The 16,221-nt window shown below is 42.0% G+C and overlaps 1 protein-coding gene across 4 annotated transcripts in view; it reads right to left on the reverse strand.

Annotated features, from left to right (window-relative positions):
- Positions 1 to 14,365, reverse strand: part of LYST (lysosomal trafficking regulator) — an 81,242-nt gene extending 66,877 nt beyond the window's left edge. For all 4 annotated transcript variants that reach the window (XM_080997587.1, XM_080997588.1, XM_080997586.1 and 1 more), the window contains exon 1: positions 14,212 to 14,365. The gene's annotated coding sequence lies outside the window, so the exon portion shown is untranslated. The remainder of the gene's footprint in view (positions 1 to 14,211) is intronic.
- Positions 14,366 to 16,221: the final 1,856 nt, after the last annotated feature.

Genomic DNA, 16,221 nt, shown 5'->3' on the forward strand with positions numbered 1-16,221 from the left:
AAATCCCACTTCAGCCATATAGTTAGCTCTCCTGCTTCCATTTCTTTCTACCACCTGCATCTGTGTACAGAAGCAAGCAGCACCCAGTGATAGCAAGAATGCTCAGAGTTAGACAGAAAGTTCATCAGAAAGCAATGCAATGTTAAAAGAAAGAAAAGTTAAATGTGATCTTAGACCAGTGAGGAGGAGTTCTTAACTTTCATCCTTGTCATATTTCTTCCCCTTCCATCTCTTGTTAGATTCCAGATGAACACTTGCAAAGTGTTACGGTTGTGGTCATAGGCGTGCACAGCACATTTCATTAGAGTGTGCATTCCAATGAAGGAAGAAGGGGGAATCAAAACAAACAAATAAGGACAATGAAGAGGTAAAGATGCAAAATGGTTAAAATTTAAAAAAAAAAATCACAAGTGTGGCCAAAAAGTCTAAACAGGTAACTTTTCCAGCAGACAAAAGACCCATGCCAAGCTAACCAGAGGCATGGAACTGCAAATCTGGAAGGCCAGGGGTGGGGTGACTCCTTCTCCTCACTAGCACATCACAAGAGAAGCCCCTCATCCCCACAGATCTCCCTCCACCAAAGGTGGCCAGCAGGCTTCAGATGGAGACAGAGCCTTGAGACAGAGACAGATGTGGGCAGAAGGAAAATTCTGGAATGGATCTGGAGCTTCTGCCAGCCGAAGAGGGAGTCCCTCCTCACTTACTGTCATAGCTGGAGCAAATCACCCTACCACCACTTCCAGAGAAAGACACAGGCAGAAGTTGATCCATTCCAGAGCCACGCCTTTATATTTTGCCTTTGCCTCTCTGTCTGCTTCCCTCGATCCCCCCCACACCTTTAATGTCTTTTTAAACATTAGGCTGTGCCTGGACACCTCCCTCCCCCCCCCCCATGCCTATGGATGTGGCTGAAAGCTTAACTCAGAAAATACCCAGAAAATTCATGAGATTGATAGCTAGTGGCCTGGCTGAGCCAATATATCTAAACCATAATTTAGATTATCACAAATAAAGTTTGATACCCTGGTTTATTTTAACTAGCTCGAGTAAAAATGGGCTACAGTTTGGCAGGAAACATGCAACCCTGAGGTTAGCAAGAGTTCTTTTGCAATCATCTGGACTTTAGATGATTACCTGAAACAGGCTAATGTGTTTGAAGCTCTACATCATAACACCCAAAGCCAAGCACTTTTCAGATCCATCAACAATAGGCAAGTTAGGCAAATGTTTGACTGTCCCCTGCTGAACTCAATAAGTCTTGGACGTACATATTACTAAAACAACATGAGAGCTACTTCTCCCCAGCTCCAAGACATTACTATTATGGCATGAGAAGCATGGAAACCTGTGCATGGGGCCAATCACATCAATTCTTCCTACCAAATAACCACTAATCTGGGAGAGGCGGGCAATCGAGAAGGAAGAAACAAACCAATTTGCTGCACTCTAGACCGCCATACATAATTGCAACAACAGCAAAGGAAGACACCATAGCAAAACAACGATCCACTGGAAATGCTTTTTCCTAACCATAAAACATTAATGATTGCTTGACTCCCAAAGGAGTACAGATTTACCATTTTAACATGTTTTTTTCTTCTGCATCTTCATAAGTTAAACGATGGAATATGTGGTTCTAACCAAGCACACACCTCACAGATACTTGCTGACAGAAGAAGAATGGCTCTCTCCCGCCCCCCCCCAAACAACCCTTTCCTACATTCTAGGAAAACAAAGTACAGGGGCGTTACTGAATATTCACCCTGATTTTTTTGCACAATGATTACATCAAGATTAGATTACATATGGACTTCACTGAGCATTAGTTCAGATTTCTTTCTAGGGTGGTTGTAAGAAAATGAACATCCATCCTGATTCGCTTGCAGGATGTTTGCACATCTTCCCATTAGTCATTTGTTCATCCCATGCTTTTCAATGCATGTCCCCTTAGCTTTCCAAACCAGGAGAAGTCCTGGCGGGTGGGTGTGCGTAGGTGTTTAAGTGGATTTCTAGTGCTAGGATGACAAGAGTGCTTGCATGACCAACTGCTAATCTTCAAAGGGGCTCAAATATATGGTGAGTTCATCTGCCGGCAAGCGTTTCCCTGTTCACTTCAGCAGAAGAACACATTTCAAGGCACGCACAATGACTTTAATGCACCCAAGTCTGACTGAGAAGTATGAGAACAATGCAGCACATAGAGCTGATTATACTCAGACCTAGTGCTATCACCATACAGAGGCCAAAATGCAAGTTTGGGGATGGGTATAAGAACAGATGGCAGTGGGTTGCTTAGTAAATACCGGCAGTGCATATTCCCCGATTCTGGTCTGCCAAGAAATCCCAAGACAATGTAAACACTGTCTTCTCCACACTAAAGCATTACTGTATTTTAAACGGAAGCTATAAAGGTTTGTGCTTTATTTATTTAACAGAGTGTGATCCTTCAGCTGGCTCTGCTTGCCTTACTGTCATTTAAAAAATATGATGGGTTACAGAGTCTGGCTCCAACAGGATTTCAATAGCTGGTTTATGGTCAGCATTCTTTTGAAGGGGAAAAAAGTATATTCTAAGATCTCCAGGCTGGTGGCTCACAAGTCAGAAATATAAACAAACTGCTAATATCCAACATTACACAGTTTACACACCCAAAGTTAATCAAATCACAAGGCCCCCTTGACTTCCATTCAGTTACTTCTTATAACAACCTCTTGGGAAAATACAAGGATCAACCTTTTTTGAGGGAAAGTTTTTCCCAAATTGGAACCTTCTGCAAATTTATTCATTCATTGAACTGCATCTACTATTCCTCACAGTTTTCACTTGCCTTTCAGTGCAGGGAGCCGTTTATTGCCACGTAAAGGATAGCTTGGGGGAAGAGTGAGGCATAAATAACCATAAACCATAGGTTATTTTAAACTTTAAATCATAGTTTTAAAATATACTTTAGTCTATAATTTTAACTTTTCAAGTCAAGTAACATTTGAACCAGACTGTGGAGAGAGAGAAAGAGGGCCTGCCCATGGAGCTGTGCATTAACCGACCACAAGAGCAACATGAAATTAAGTTATGCCCTATGAAGGAGGGAGGGTGGAAGAGAGAGACAAGACAGACTAGGTGAGGTGGCTCACAACTCAAAAATATACATGACTACTGCTATCCAACATTATACTACTACTACTATCCAACACCTGAAGATAATAAAAGGAAAGTGTTTATTTGTATTTTACACAGGTTTAAAAATACAGCAGCCTTCAGCAAGTTTTTTCCATCTACTCCAACATTTCAAAGCAGAACCCATAAAGCAACATTGCTTCCTCCCCAAAGTCCTTTGAAGGGGGAAAATATAATAAAACGAAGTTTTAGATCAAAGAGAACTATAACGTTTTCATGACTCTTCTTGCCCAGTAGCATCCTTTCAAATACCTTTCAGCCCACCTCTGATCGAATTTGTGGAATTATGCCACATGAAGACAGACAGCCTATTAAGCAGTTAGATGTCTATCCAGTTAAGCTTATATAGCATATGTCAAACACATTATTTTAGGCTCCATCAGAATATTAGCAGAGTACCACCAATAGATTTCAAAGCAAAGATCTCCTTCAATACTGTATTGGCCCGAATATAAGCCGCACCTGAATATAAGCCGCTCCCTTAAAATTCTGCACGCACTCATACCCATTCCGTTTTACTGTATGTCTGTTTCAGCAGCGATATCATAAAGGTCAATTTTTGTAAAGTCGTGAATTTAAACAGCACTTTAACTTTTTACGGTCAAAATTTCTGGAAAAAAGTGAGGCTTCTATTCAGACCAATACAGTACATGCAGCCAAATGTGTTCTGCATCAGTGAACATTTTCTAAATAAGTCACACTGAAGTAATCTAAACATGATTAAAGGCACAGGAAGATATTAAGGCAGCTCATCTGGACACCAGCCAGTTACAGTCCATTTCTTAGCCCATTCTGGACAGAAAAAGGCTACCCTGTACTAAAAATCAATAAAAGGAAATCTACCAGAATAAGTATTGCTACTTCTATTATTGCTAAAACAACCCTTAACAACCCTTAACCCCCATCTCCCCTGCTTCAAGGGCTCTCACACAGACACACTTGTTTTATTAGGATTATTATTAGTTACTTGAACCTGTTTCACAAGATTGAGTCTCAGCCGAAAAAATAACCCTTAAGGATGCAACATATCAGTCCTCTGAGACATGTGAAACCTATATAGGATTTAACTCTATAGCAATTCATAATATACCCAATCACAGTAACTTCCTCTGTACCAAGTATAACACCCCTGAGATTATAAAAGGTAACTAATACATTCCCCATAACCACAATGAAATGAGAGATTTGAATCGCATCTATAACCTCTTGTATCTCACCAAGAGAAACTTGTAACAGTGTAAAACTTGTAATAGTACTTGCCACATTTTCTTGCGACCCAAATAGTGCGCAAGCAAATCCTCCAAAATTTATCAAAATAGTACAGAGAACTGTTTGGCTATGTTCCTTTCAATAAACAGAACAAAAAGCAGCAAACCAAATCATTCAATGCAACTCAACTATAATGGGTCCTAACTACATGTAACTAGGAACAATCTTAAATTGGGTTTGCCCCGATCACATTTTTCCCAGGGGAATTTGGAGTTCGGTTCTTAGAATAAGAGAAGTATATAGAAAGTGGAAGTTGAGACTTTGCTGCAGCTTTTTGCCAAGACACTTTTCTTCAGCTAGGAAAGACATCCAAGATCAGAACCTAGCTTGGACTGGCAGAGGACAGTGACTTTGGAAAAGAGACTGTGGAGAGCTCACCTCAACACAAGGCGAGGCTAAGCATCTACCCATGTGCCCCTTTTGCTTGGGCCACTAGCCCTCTTTAGATGTGAATACAGATAAACCAGGCTTAACCAAAAAGGCTTGCAAGCTATCATGTAGCTTGAGTTTCTGTAGAACTCAGGTTTTGTATGCATGAGGTGCCACTTTAATGCCTGGAATTTTTGTTAAAGGGCTGCAGGTAGCAAGGGGGGGGGGGGGGAATCTAGAGAGCTGCTGCAGTGAGGGAAGCAATACTGGGCTAAATGGACCAGTGGTCTGAGTCAGTATAGGGCAGCTCTGAGATGTTCTGAAGAGGTGGCACCTTCATTCATTGCCACATGATGTGTTTATTAGCACTGGATACTATAGATCTGTATTGGGCATAATTATATGCTAAACAATTAATTCAATTTGTATAATCCTCAGTATGCTTTTTAAAACAAAATTTAAAAACATTGGACAAGATAGAAACAGCTCTGAATGAACATTCATCAGCTTCAGAAGACAAAGCCATCATACCAACGTCACGGAAATCTCAAGCTTAGTTTTCACACTCCTAAAAATAATCTCAGTGTAGCCTTTCATTAGAAAATGATGTCCTAATACAGTTATGACAAAACTGCTATATTAGCCTCAGAGATGGACATAGCCCAATTTGTACCTCATGTTATATTGTGGTTAAGTCCAGGGATGGGAAACCTGTGGCCCTCCAGATGGAGCTGGACATCCACCACAGCCTCTGCCAGGATGGCCAATGGTCAGGGATGGTGGGAGTTGTAGCCCAGAAATCACAGGTTCCCCATCCCTGGTTTACTGCTTATGTTGACATCCAAATATGTGACTGAATGCCTCTTCCCATATAAACCTGGCCAGGTGAGAACTGCAGGAGAAGACTTGCTGCCAAGTTCATGGGGTTCCAGTGCATGAGAGGGCATTTTCTGTGGTGGTCCCCATATTGTGGATTGCTCTCTCCTGCAAAGTGCATCTGGCCAGCCACACATTTTGACCTCGGGTAAAAGTGCATACAATGTACTTGCTATAAGTGATGAGGTGAGAGGTTACTTCTTTCATATCCTTATGTAGCTCACCTACCTTCTGCAAGAGGAAATTGGGAGTTTGCATGTACCAAACAAACTATATACAACTTTCAGTTGCACATTTGTGTTTCTCCCTTGTACATTCAACATCAGTAGTTACTTATTTTGATACCTGACTTCCAGTACCAACAGCAAAAGTTATTTGACTTGAAACACTAGCATTCCTCCCCCCCCCCACCCCATTTAAATATCTTCTTTTTATCATTTACTGTATGGTGGGGCTACTTCAGGTTGTTTTATTTAATTGTTTGCTATATAATGAAATGTACTTTCATTTCATAATTCCTACTAGGCAAAACAGACTCAAATAAAACTTTCTGACAGTAAGAGCTGTTCAACAATGGAACAGATTCCCTCAGGAGGTTGTCCTTTGGAGGTTTTTAAGCAGAGGTTGGCTGGCCATCTGTCATGGATGCTTTAGCTGAGATTCCTGCATTGCAAGGGGTTGGACTAGATGACCCCTGGTGTACCTTCCAAGCCTATGATTCTATAAATAAAATGCTACACAGTACTGCGCATTGCCTTTCTACACATGCTATTTAAAGTGCATTTTTACCTTTTCTGTTAAACTGCATTCTGCAACAACTTTAACTTCCAAGTCAGAATTTAGATTCAAAGATCTTTCAAGATTTAAATAGACTAGGATGTAATGGAAACTCCTGAGGTTAGCTTAAAAGTAGCCTTTGAGCTGGTTGTTCAAAGATCTCTACCCAAGATTCTGCAAAAACATTGTGATGGGAAGAATAAACTAGAAACACTTAAGACATTTTAAGCTCCCTCTAGAGGATTTTGGACTTACAGCAGTGACTTTGTTTTACTTTCCTTTTCCCGGCCCTCTGTTTGACTGTTGCATCTGGGCTTCTACATTCTCATGGGAACAACTCAGTTTGACCTTGGTCTTTAGATAACTTTGGAATGAGTGGAACAAGGAAAAGGGGAAGAACCAAACAAACAACCTTAACTTTATCTGCGGCCTCACAGCGTAGATCATCTGTGCCTGCTTTGCCTTCCACTTTGCCTCCTGAGATAGAGGCGGCTTCCCTGTCACAGGCAGGGGAGGGAGAAACAGAAGAATTACAATTGGAAGATATGGCCTCAGGAGGGAGTGCTTCTGTTTTAGACAAAATTTTTGAAAAATTGGAGGCTTTGGATAGAAAGGTTGATTTGCAAACAGCTAAAATTGACCAGAATACAGAAAGTCTGAATAGATTAACTGGACAAGTTGCACAGAATGTCCAATCCATTGGAGAGTTGAAGGAGGCTGTAGGTGAAAACCGGAAATTGGCTGAGGATACTAGTCAAAGATTGGGAGAATTGGAGAAAGAAGTTAGACCACTCAGCAAACAAGTTGGAGAACATCAGATTCATTTTTTGATGACAGAGCTGCGGAACAGGGAGGCCAACTTGAGGATACGGTCAATACCAGAAGTAGAAGAAGACAATTTAATTGAGTTTTTGACCAAAGAATTTTCCAAGTTTTGGAAGTTAGAGGAAAAAGACTTTAAAATAGTATCTGCTTTCAGGCTTGGAAGATTTAGGAGGAAAGAGAAGCCCAGAGATTGTTTGGTTATACTGAGATCCAAGGAGGAAAGGGACAAGATTTTGGGCCTGCACTACGGGAAGTCACTGGACATTCTGGACAAGAGAATTGAAATTTACAAGGATATCCCTAAACAACTGTTGGACCTTAGATCTGACTACACGGAACTAGCAAGATTGTTGAGGAGCAACTCAATTATCTTCAGGTGGGAGTTTCCTCAAGGATTATCTTTTACTTTCAGAGGGAAAAAGATTAAAATTAGAACATTGGAGGATAGAGACAAGTTTCTGGAAGCACACGGAGAAGATCTTCACAAAGGACTTGGAGCACCAGGGCCCGAACCTTCAGGGGAGCCTGCGCCCTTGGATCCTCAAGGACCGGAGAACAAGGTACCACCCCAGCAAGAATAACCAGATTTATTCAGGATGTCTCTGCAGCTTCTGAGCTGGAACATAAATGGCTGCAACAGTCCGGAGAAAAGGAGAAAAATCTTTCACATTTTAAAAAAGGAACAATTGGACATTATTTGTTTACAAGAAACACATGTGATTAGGCTCCACAGAAAAGTGTTAATAAATAAAAGACTCGGCCAGGAATTTATATCTTCTGACACAGTTAAAAAGAGAGGCGTAGTGATTTATGCAAAAGAGAGCCTTTCACCTAAATTTCTGTTTAAAGATGAAAATGGAAGAATTTTGGCAACAGAAATACAACATCAAGGAGAAAAAATTTTGATATTAGGAATCTATGCCCCAAATGAAGGAAAATCGGATTTTTATAAGAAGTTGCATGAGACTATGCTGGATTATCTGGATTACAACAACATCATCATGATGGGAGACATGAATGGAGTCGTATCAACCAACATGGATAAGTCACAGAATCAAAATGTTACTAAAGAGGGAAGACTACCAAAGACCTTTTTTGAAATGACTGACAATATGGACTGGATTGATATTTGGAGAGTGAGAAACCCCCTGGGAAGAGAAGGAACATTCTTCTCTGAAGCCCAACTGACTTGGACAAGAATCGACCAAATATGGATAACTAGAAGTCTGGCACCTAAGATTAGAAAGGTGGAAATCTGCCCAAAGACATGCTCCGACCACAATGCACTGAGAATGGACATGACACTGAGCCCAACCGGCTCCTTTAGATGGAAGATGAATGACGGCCTGTTTAGAGATCAAGAGATTGTAAAGAAGGCCCAAAAAACTCTAAAGGACTATTTTGAGGTTAATATGAACACCAGGGTGGAAAAAAGAACTATATGGGACGCAAGCAAGGCCGTGATGAGAGGGTTCCTGATACAACAGAATACCATAAAGAAAAGATCACAGAATGAAAGGAAGGACAAAATTTTGGAAAGAATTAAAGAGCTAGAGAAGAAGTTAAGATCTAACCCAAAGTCCCAGCCGATTCTACGAGAAATTAAACTTTATCAAGCACAATATTCTAAATTGATAAACCAGGAAATAGAATGGAAGATTAAAATAATGAAGCAAAAAACTTTTGAATCGGCTAACAAATGTGGAAAACTGCTAGCTTGGCAGTTGAAGAAGAGACAAAAACTAAATACGGTAACAAACTTAGAGATTGAAGGAAGAAGCATCCAGAACCCTGGAGAGATCAGAAAGTGTTTTCAGAAATATTTCAAAAAGTTATATACTCAAGGGCCACAAGATGAAATTGAGATTAAACAATTCTTGGAGAAAAATGGATTAGCAAAGCTGTCAGAAGAAAACAAAACAATTTTGAATGGTAAAATAACACGACAAGAGATTGAGCAGGCCATCCAGAACATGAAACAGGGCAAATCACCAGGGCCAGATGGGCTGACCTCCATCTACTATAAGACATTGAAAGACTACCTGATACAACCATTGTTGGAGGTCAGCAATGAAATTATGGAGGGGAAGAGGGCGCCGGAATCATGGAAAGAAGCTTTTATCACATTGATACCAAAATCGGAAAGTGAAAAGACACAACTAAAGAACTACCGTCCCATTTCCCTTTTAAATGTGGATTACAAAATATTTGCAGATGTCTTGGCACGTAGATTCAAGAAAGTTCTAAATGAAGTAATTCATAAAGACCAGGCAGGCTTTCTCCCAGGTAGACATATGTATGCTAATACAAGGAACATTATAGATATACTGGAACTTTTGCAAACAAACATAAATACTAAAGCAGTTTTAATCTTTATAGACGCGGAGAAGGCCTTTGACAACATATCCTGGAAATTCATGAAGGGGAATCTAAAAGAAATGGGAGTGGGACGGGGGTTTGAGAATGGGATTGAGGCAATATACTCAGAACAAAAGGCTAAACTGATAGTTAACAATGTGGTTACAGAAGAGTTCAAAATTGAAAAAGGTACACGACAAGGCTGCCCGATTTCCCCACTACTATTTATTTCGGTTCTGGAAGTGCTCCTGAACATGATTAGAGGGGATCGGCTGGTGGAAGGGATCCAGGTCGGAGCGAAACAATATAAACTTAAAGCGTTTGCAGATGACCTAGTTCTGACATTACAGGAGCCGGAATCTAGTACGAAAAGAGTATTACAACTGATTCAAAACTTTGGTCGAGTGGCGGGATTTAAATTGAATAAACAAAAAAACAAGGTATTGGGGAAAAATTTGACAGATACTGAGTCGGAACGGTTTCAGAGGGAGACAGAGTTAACAGTGGTCAAGAAAGTGAAATACCTAGGGGTAAACATAACAGCAAAAAATCTGAGTTTATTTAAAGATAACTATGAAAAATGCTGGTTAGAAATTAAGAGAGACTTGGATAGTTGGTCAAGATTAAAACTTTCTTTGTTAGGCCGAATAGCTGCCATCAAGATGAATGTATTGCCAAAAATGTTATTTTTGTTTCAGACACTACAGATTGTAGACAAGACAGAGTGTTTCCGGAAGTGGCAGAAAGATATTTCCAAATTTGTCTGGCAGGGCAAAAAGCCCAGAATTAAGTTTAAGATATTAACGGATGCGAAAGAAAGAGGGGGCTTTGCCCTGCCAGACCTAAAGCTGTATTACGAAGCGGCAGCTTTCTGCTGGCTAAAAGATTGGCTACTTCTTGAAGATACGGATGTATTAGATTTAGAAGGTTTTAATAATGCATTTGGATGGCATGCATATTTATGGTATGACAAGGTTAAGACAAACAAGGTCTTTAAGAACCATATTGTCAGGAAAGCAGTATTTAATGTCTGGATAAGATACAAAGACTTATTGGAGAATAAAACTCCGAGGTGGCTGTCACCCCTAGAGGCTAAGGCCCGAAAAAGAGCCAATATGGAGGCCAATTGGCCAAAATATTGGGAGATATTAGAAAGAGATGGTAACAATTGGAAATTGCAGAGTTTAGAGAAAATGAAAGATAAAGTGCGAGACTGGTTACACTATGCTCAGATTAAAGAAGTATTTAAAAATGACAAAAAGTTAGGATTCCAGGTGGAGAAGTCAAAGTTGGAAACTGAACTGTTAGAACCTAAGACTAAAGTACTTTCAAAGATGTATAATTTGTTGCTGAAATGGAACACACAAGACGAAATGGTCAAATCGGTAATGATAAAATGGGCACAGGATATTGGGCATAATATTATGTTTGAAGACTGGGAAAGGTTATGGACCTCTGGGTTGAACTTCACTGCATGTAATGCTTTGAAGGAAAATGTAATGAAAATGATATATAGATGGTACATGACCCCAGTTAAATTGGCCAAAATATACCATTCGTCTGACAATAAATGTTGGAAGTGTAAGGAAAATGAAGGAACTTTTTTTCACCTCTGGTGGACTTGCCCGAGAGTGAAGGCCTTTTGGGAGATGATATATAATGAGTTAAAAAAGGTGTTTAGGTACACCTTTACTAAGAAACCGGAGGCCTTCCTCTTGGGCATTGTCGGCCAGAGTGTGTTAAAGAAGGACAGAACATTTTTCATGTATGCAACAACGGCAGCAAGGATACTGATTGCTAAGAACTGGAAAACTCAAAACCTACCTACGCTGGAAGAATGGCAGATGCAGCTGATGGATTATATGCAATTAGCTGAGATGACCGGCAGAATTCGAGACTTGGGAGAAGAGAGGATGGAAGAAGATTGGAAGAAATTCAAGATTTATCTGCAAAAGTATTGTAATTTGGCTGAATGTTGATTGGGATGTCAGAGTAGATGTAATTGTCTACCACTAAATTAGACTTAAGTTTAAACTATACGCTAATGATCAAATCCAAGATTATGAACAAAATGATAATTTGTTTGGAAATAATTTTTTAACGATGTAAGTGTGTGCGGGAGGCGTGGGGGAGTCCAAAGTAATGATGAAAAGATGTCAAATAATTAATGTTATTTGTTTAAATATGTTTATGTATTGAAAAACTTGAATAAATATATATTAAAAAAAAAAAGAATAAACTAGAAACACTAACTTCAGCTTAATAGGAGGGGAAATCCATTAACAGTTTATAACGCAAACATTAGGAGGCTTCCCTTTTTTCCAGCTTAGCTTGTCTGCAGTACAATTAACAATAAAGCAGAATCCTCATCTTTCTCATCCACCATCACTGAGAAGCTAGTTGCCTTTGATGGGACTTAACCAACCAGGGGCCCTTTACCTTTTACATGTGCTAGAACTATAAAGGTACATGTGCTAGAACTCATTAAGGTAAAAATTATGAATATAACAGAACTATCATTACAGGACTTTGAGTAGTCAAACTTACAGCTCATCTTTTGAACAATCCCATTAAAGTTATCCAAGAAAAATTTTACTGTAGAAAGCTGCTAATGTGATTTCAACACTTTATTATAGCCTGTGAGTAGAGACATGTATACTTTTTCATATGCATAACACCTCTATAACAAATAATACATTATGAGAATGTGGTTTCTAGAAGAGACAGCAGTAGGTAATAGGTGCAGAAGAACACATTAAATTTGTATGATGGAAAAGACTGCAATTTAAAACAGCTTGTCAATAGCTTGTAAATTACTGCACAACACAAGAGAAAATTAAACAACAGGGCTTGCCAGTGTGACGCTTTATCAGTTCAAATAATCTCAAAATACTGGATGTGTCTCTTATACAACACCAGATATAATCAAGGTGATCATATGCCTTAATTATTCAAAATACAGGTTAAAAACAAACTCAAATGTCTGAGGCAGCATGATGCAGGAGATAAAATGTTGGGCTTCGGCCTAAGAAAATAGCTTAGAATCCCTACTCAGCCTTACACAAGTCACTACCTTTCAACCTAACCTACCTCACGAAGTTATGATAAAAATAAAAGACACCCTCGTAGTTCAAATGTGTTGAGTCTGGCCCCAGAGCTCAGCATACAAGTTTTGTAAGATTAAGGTCCCATAGGTTTCCTTCAGCAAGCACCACCTTAACCTGCAGCAGACTGAATCAAACTTGGGTCTGAGGAGGCAAGTGTCAGCCCACACCGATTCATTGCAGGCAACTGGCCCCTGCTCATATTGGACTGACAGTGCTGACAGACAATCCTGTAGTGCTGAAGACTAGACCTCGAAGCTGAGTATGAGGCTCCCATGGTCCTAATCCCTACCATTTTCTTTGACCTGCCTGTGGCAGAAAGCCAAAGCAAATTTACCCAGTAGGAACCACTAGTTCACACTGAACTGGGCTGGGGTGTGTGTCTTCCTAAGTGCCCGAGGAGACCAAAGTAAAAATGTAGCATGGAGGCTAAGAAAAATGACAGTGACAATAAAAAAACACATTTTTGAGCAGTTGTCCAAAAATAAAAGCTCAAGAAACAGCTGTATTTCTGACAAAAGGCTTCCAGTGAAGCTTGTTTACTATCCTGAAGTCCTCTCCCACACTTGGTAGCTGGATTCTGCTGCCTGGTTAATGAGACTCATGCACTGTTTCCCCTCTGCACGCAACTTGGGCGCTGCTAAGGCTAATTACTATCAGTGCCGTCCCTCCAGCTCCTGCCGCCTGATGCCGAGAGACAGACGCGGGGGAGTTGATGCCAGCCTAGAGTATCAGCCGCCTAGCAAGGACCCTGTATCTCAAGGCTAGTAATGTACCAGAGAGACAGCAGCGACCACAGGATCAAGAGGTGGAGGGTTGGGGCGGGAGAGAAACTCCTTCTACGTAAATGCAAACACGATCGATGCGGTACGTCGTCCATGCAAAAATTCAAAAGCCCCGAAACGAAAGTTACCACTGGCCACATCGAAACATGCCCTCAGCCACAAAGGAAACCTATTGTCCGAAGACATGCATTAAAATAGACGGGAACCCATCAGATACCTGGCGGCCAGGACTTTTTTTAAGGAAGGAAAAAGAGAAGCTCTTGACTAAGATAAGCAACATTTGGCAACCTTGCACCGCCCCCGCCCCCCGGTCCATTGCAACAGCCACAGACTGGAGTATCCCTGCAATGGAGGAAGGGTGCATATGTGTGTGTCTTTGGGGGGGAATTGGCATCCCCCCACCAAGTCATGGGCTGTGCCCCCCCCCCCCGCAGTAAGCGCACCAGTGGAGAGGGTGAAGGGGAAGAGTGTGGGTAGAGAGTAAAGGGCTGCCTTGAAACAAAGCGATCGGAGAGCGGACAGGGAAGGAGAAGGAAGCGTGGCGGCGGCGGAGCAGCCACCCCTGCCCGTGCCACCAGCGACATTCGCGGGTGCCTCCCCTTCCCCTCCTCGCTGGGCCCCGCACAAGCGCCGCAGCTGCTTCGGAGCACCTGCACTTCCTTCTCAAGCCTTACCTGTTCTTGCCGCCTCGCCCAGCCCGGCCTTCCGCCAGCCCCGCTCTTAGCCCGTTGGCGGCGGCGGTGGCCGAGCACTGCTGCCCATGGCAAGAGAGCAATCCTGCCGCCTCCAGCCCTCCCTTCCTTGGCACTTCAAGTCGCCAAGGAAACCCGAGAGCCCGCCCCCTCCAGCCGCGGCTGCTGCTGCAGAAGAAGCAACGCGAACCCAAAACCACCGATTAAACCGCGCAGGCTCACTCCGCAAACCAGTCCCTGGGATTTTTTTTTTATCACGTGCAACCCAAGGACCAATGGGAACAGGAGCTCCGAACCTTGACCTGTGTGAAGGGAAACCCTTTTATTATGCAGCAGTATCTGGAAATCTGCGTTCTGTCATCTCGCGCTGCTCGGAGCGCTAATCTCCGGGCTCCAGCTTTTGACTTCTGCGTTCCTGGTGTCTTTTCTTCTTCTGACCCAATTGCACCGGCCTGGCTTCCTCCCTTACAAGCCCCATTATGTACCTGCATCCTTCTCGCTTAACTTCAGCACTGCTCGTCTATGTCTTTCTTTCCCCTCCTGAAGTAGGATGAAGTGGACTCTAGTTCAGAAGAACTTGTTTCATTTATTATTATTATTATTATTATTATTATTATTAGTGTGCTAGGCACCACATGGCTCTTTGTTGTTCTTGCTGCACAGAATAACACGGCTGTAGCAGTTCGAAAGCACATCAAAGTGCAAGTAGATAAATAGGTACTGCTCCAGCGGGAAGGTAAACGGCGTTTCCGTGCGCTGCTCTGGTTCGCCAGAAGTGGCTTGGTCATGCTGGCCACATGACCCGGAAGCTGTCTGCGGACAAACGCCGGCTCCCTCGGCCAATAAAGCGAGATGAGCGCCACAACTCCAGAGTCAGCCACGACTGGACCTAATGGTCAGGGGTCCCTTTACCTTTACCTCTCTGGAAGTTGTTTCCTTGTTTTTGACCAGAACAACCGATTACTGTGAACAAATAGTGACCATTCAATTCGTTCCACTCCTTTCCTCTGCTACTTCCTGTCTTTTACATCTCTAGTCTCATTACAGTTGCATTTCCCTGGACCTTATTGGCAGTTCTTGTTTGCAAATGAACTAGCACCCTCTAGAATGCTTTAGAATCTAAACTTAGGACTTGTTTTGATTATACAGGGTCTAACCAGAGTCTCTAATGTGTACTGCATTCACATTGCGAAGGCAGCTAGTTGGGAGGCCTTACTTAGTGACTGGTGATGGTGCACAGACAGGAGTGTCAGCACTTCCCTTTAGGAAACCTGGGAAACCTGACAGCAATAAACTGGTAGCTGTTCATCCCCAGAAACAATCTCATAGTGCTTTATTATTGGGCACCAGCAAGGTAAGGAATGACCAAGATTCACATGGTGTCAGGTGTGGTAAAGAACAGGTCTGTACAGTGCACTTGTCATATCCCATTGTGAGTTTCCTATACTCTTAAGCAGCTAGCTGACTCATGTGGTAAACTCATCATGTGAGTTGGGGCATCACACAAAAACTTCTGCTGCCCTATCAGGAGTAAGGTTCATTGACATGTGGAGAAGCTCACATGGGTCTCACACCGACTGCTACTAAACAGTGGGAAACGTGTCACAATGTGTGTGTGAATCTTGTTGATGAACATAGCATGGAAGGTTGGTGGTTCGAATCCCTGCGACAGAGTGAGCTCCTGTTGCTCAGTCCCAGCTTCTGCCAACCTAGCAGTTCGAAAGCACGCCAAAAAGTGCAAGTAGATAAATAGGTACTACTGCGGTGGGAAGGTAAACGGCGTTTCCACACACTCTGGCACTCGTCATGCGCCAGTAGCGGTTTAGTCATGCTGGTCACATTACCCGGAAAGCTGTCTGTGGACAAACACCAGCTCCCTTGGCCTGAAAGCAAGATGAGCGCCGCAACCCCAGTCACTTTTGACTGGACTTAACCATCCAGGGGTCCTTTGCCTTTTTTACCTTTACCTATGCACATTTAACTTAGCAATCC

The sequence above is a fragment of the Podarcis pityusensis genome (assembly GCF_964106645.2).
Source record: "Podarcis pityusensis genome assembly, chromosome: 3".
In the NCBI taxonomy this organism is placed as follows: domain Eukaryota; kingdom Metazoa; phylum Chordata; class Lepidosauria; order Squamata; family Lacertidae; genus Podarcis; species Podarcis pityusensis.